This window comes from Phodopus roborovskii, unplaced genomic scaffold (genome assembly GCF_943737965.1).
Source record: "Phodopus roborovskii unplaced genomic scaffold, PHOROB, whole genome shotgun sequence".
NCBI lineage: Eukaryota > Metazoa > Chordata > Mammalia > Rodentia > Cricetidae > Phodopus > Phodopus roborovskii.
In genome coordinates this window covers 252,592-256,588 of record NW_026125518.1, presented here as the reverse complement: position 1 = coordinate 256,588, position 3,997 = coordinate 252,592, and the positions used below count along the sequence as shown (strand labels likewise).

The following is a 3,997-nucleotide window of genomic DNA, read 5'->3' as shown; positions in this document are numbered from 1 at the left end:
TTGATGGACCTACTAAAAATTAAAAGAAGCATTTTCACATGTATATATGTATGCATGCATATATGATATATGTATGTATGTATGTTTGTTTGTATGTTTGGGTTGGGGGCTTGTTGCACAGCAGTAGTTTCTCTATTTTTATCATGTGGTTCTGGTAGTTCTAAGTCAGGTTGCCAAAGGTGCAGAACACTGCAGTGCTGGCCCTGGTTTCTATAACAAAGTAGGCTGAAACAGTGTTGAGAAGTAAGCCAATAAGAGGTATTCCTCCATGATTTCCACATCAGTTTCTGCCTTGAGTTCTTGCATTAGCTTCCCTTAATGATGGGCTCTAAATTGAAAGACCTTTCATGCCCAATTTTGGTTTTGGCAGTGCTTTCTTTAATTTTTTTTCACAATAGGATCTGTAAGACAATGCTGACTATTGTATAATATCTTCTACCCCTGTTCAGTACAGATTTGTGAACTTTCGTGGCTTTTTGTTGTTGTTTTATGACCATTTATTTCATTATTCAGGTTTTAATGTCCCTCTGTCATCTTTTTTTTTTGTCATTTCTAGAGTTTATTTTTTTTTAATTTTATATAACAAAGTCCAATTAAATGAAAACAATCATTTATACACAATATTTGGGAATTTGGGCGTCGTTCTTTCCAAACTACTTCCTGCTGGTAAGAGGCGCTGTCTTGGGGGATTCAAAGAAGATTCAGATATCCTAGCTGTAGTTTGTAGGGCTGTTTTGTCCAGCTGTTTGGAATGTAGGATCACCTTATACTCTGTTTCAGGCGGTCTGGTGTGATCAAACCACATTAGTCTGGAAGGAATCCACATCTTTTCATTTTCTGTGGAAACAAAAATAGAAATACTTTTCCCCAGTAACTTGTTCTTCAACTTAAATTTTGGAGTCAAAGCGTTTTTTTTTTTTTTTTTTTTTTTACATGTCGATCCCAGTTCCATCTCCCCTCCCTCCTTCCCTCCCTTTGCCCTCTCTACCCTCTCCCATGCACTCTAAACACCCTCCCCCTCCCAACCCCCCACCACAATACCATATGTAGGGGAATGCCATCCAGTTGGGGTCATGTAGGTCTGACAGGTCCTGTGAAGTAGGGACTAGGGCTTCTCTCCTATCTCTAGAATAAGGCAGTTATCCCTCCATGGGGGATATGTTTGCAAAGTCCTTTTGTGCACCAGGGATACATCCTGGCTCCACTGTCTGAGGTCTCTTAGACTGCTCAGAACTTCTGGCTGAGACCCATATTCAGGGGGGTCCGAGTCAGGGTTTGTATTTCTTAAATATTAAAAAATGGCTTCAAATTACCATTCATTTTTTTAAACATTTTAGAAACATTTATATCTATTAACATGTCACTGAAAATGCTTATGCATATACAAAGTTTCATTATTATACAAAGGCTTTCATGGTGCTACCCCCAAGGCTTCTAATTTCAAAAGTAGAGAAAGAAATTTTTGATTTAAAATTTTTTACAGTGCTACTAAAATTTGTTTGGTGAAAGGGGAAATAGTAACATTGGTTATTTGTGAAGTCATTCAGTGTGAAACTCACTCCAAAGCCATTTCAGAAAAAATAAATACATATGCAAATATTCCTAAAACCACCATAATATCTTCCTATAGGTCCCATTCATTTAAAAACTTAAGATCAGTAAAGCAGTTTTATCTTCAGTGATATTATTTAAAAAGCCTAGATGTTTAAAAACAACAGTGAAGAACTTCACCATCTTTATACATTACACAGTAGATAAAGCTATTAAACTCTTCACTATCAAGAGCAAATCACTACCACCAACCTAGCTACCTCACTGGAAGGCAGACGCCACTCAGTAGCTGCTATGAAGATTACTTGGTTCGACTATAGTAAAGTCATGTGATAATTAACTCATGAAGTGACAATGCTAGCCTTACACGCAGAAACACAAGTACAGGTATCTATAGTTGAGGCATGGCTGCTGAGGAACAAGATGGGTCTAATACAGATGAGCAGAGAGACAGGGTTCCCAACATGTGAGAAATGTCTTTATGGGAGATGCTGGGATTTACTGTGAAGCCTAATTAGATAGCAAGGAAAGTACAATAGTTAAAAATACTGAATTCTTCAATTTCCTGAGTTAGGCTGATTTGGTTACTTTTTAGTGACTTCAGAACGGTTGGGGGAAGAATGTTTTTCCTTTTTTCTCTTCTTCTTTTCCTTTTTGTGATTTTTTTTTCTTTTTGATTTGCTCTTTTCTTTTTTCTGTTTCTTCTGTTTTGAAGAGTTCTCTTCCGTGGAGCTGGAGTAAGACCTTTTCCTCTTTTTCAATTTAATTTTCTCCTTTCCTTTTTCCTTTTTCTTCTCCTCTTCTTCATTTATGCTCTTCTCCTGCAGGGCCTGCAGATTGTTCAGCTCCTCGTTTTCTTTGTTGCTGTCCTCACTGCTTGTGCTGCTGACATCCAACACGATTCCCTTTTGGGGTCTACCCGGAGAAAATTGCGGCACTCAAAAGTCAGATGGCCAGGGTAGCCACATTTTTTGCAGCCTGCTCGGACATTGTCCTTGTTGCAACCTGGGAGTGCCATGGCACAGGTGAGGGGAGCTATACATATTTTATTATTGATTCAATAATAAATAATTTAAAAATGAAGAGATATTCAGATCTTGTCAATAATAACTTATTTATTTGGTATTTTTCTACTTTCACTTATACAAAAGCATACCTTCTGATATGTGTTTCGATTTTGAAATTTTAGAAAATATTTGTCCCTCTTTTTTTTCCCATTTCACCCTTCATAGCCCTATGTCCTATTATCCTTCTCCTAGAGCTCTGCCAGTGTCCCCTTTTTATTATCCTGCTTTCTTTGGCTAGTCTAGATTATATGCATTCAGTACTTGTCTTTCTGAGCCTAGGTTATTTCACTCAGTGTTATTTTCTATTACTATTGATTTACCTCTAAATTTCATTTTCTAGAGATGAGTAGAATTTTACTGTTTATATTTACCACATTTTCATTATCCGTCTTATTTATATCATTTCTATTTCCTGGCTATTATGAATAGAGCAACAGTGAATATGTTTGAAATCTATCGGTAGCTTAGAATATCAAGTCCTCTTTTTCTTTTATTTAAAAAATTATTTTCAGTTTACATACCAACCTCATTTCCTTCTCTCTTCTCTGAGACCCGGCTCCTGTCTTATATACGTCCCCAATGCTGGGATTAAAGTCATGTGGTCCCATTTGCCTAGATCAACTTTATGTGAGCTTGAGGCTGGTTTTGCTTTCTGAATCCTCAGGCAAGCTTTAATAAATAATAAATAATATATCTCCACACATGGCAGCTCACAATGATCTGTACTTTAGTTACAGGAACTCCAACACTCTTATACAGACATATGCAAGGAGAATACCAATGCACACAAAAAATAAAAGCAAATTAACTTATAAACATCTGTAGCCTTTCGTTGGGGAAGCTTATTTTTGCCACACTCAGAATTCCTTAATTACCTGTAGTTCTTTGTATGGAGTTGAGGATTGGTGAGATTTATCCCATCCACATTAGCATGTCCAGTGATGTTGTTCTTATAGAAGTCATGTTTAGGGAACTGTGTTGAAATTTCATGGGGGTAGCTTCTGATATTTCTAGGAGATATGATCTCATAGCATATACCCTACATTTTTAGTTCTCACAATTTCTTCCACTTCCATAATAATCTGTTTTTTTTTCTTTTTTCCCTTTTTTAAATTTAAATTTGAAATAAGGTTTTTTATATGTCAATCACAGTTCCCTCACCCTCCCATCATCCTCTATTACCCCCATCAAACCCCAGCCCATCTCCTTTCTGCTTTCTAGGGAGAGTGAGGCCTTCTATGGGGAGTCTTCAAAGTCTGTTATATCATTTGGGGCAGGGCCTAGGCTCTGCTCCATTTTCTAGGCAGAGAAAGTCTCACTCTATGTTGGATGGTCTCCCAAAGTCCATTCATATAGTAGGGGTTAATATTGTTCCATTA

General features: G+C 37.1%; 1 pseudogene; it reads right to left on the bottom strand.

Annotated features, from left to right (window-relative positions):
• Positions 1-2,135: 2,135 nt before the first annotated feature.
• Positions 2,136-2,580, bottom strand: LOC127216124 (protein SREK1IP1-like; annotated as a pseudogene).
• Between the last annotated feature and the right edge of the window lie 1,417 nt (positions 2,581-3,997).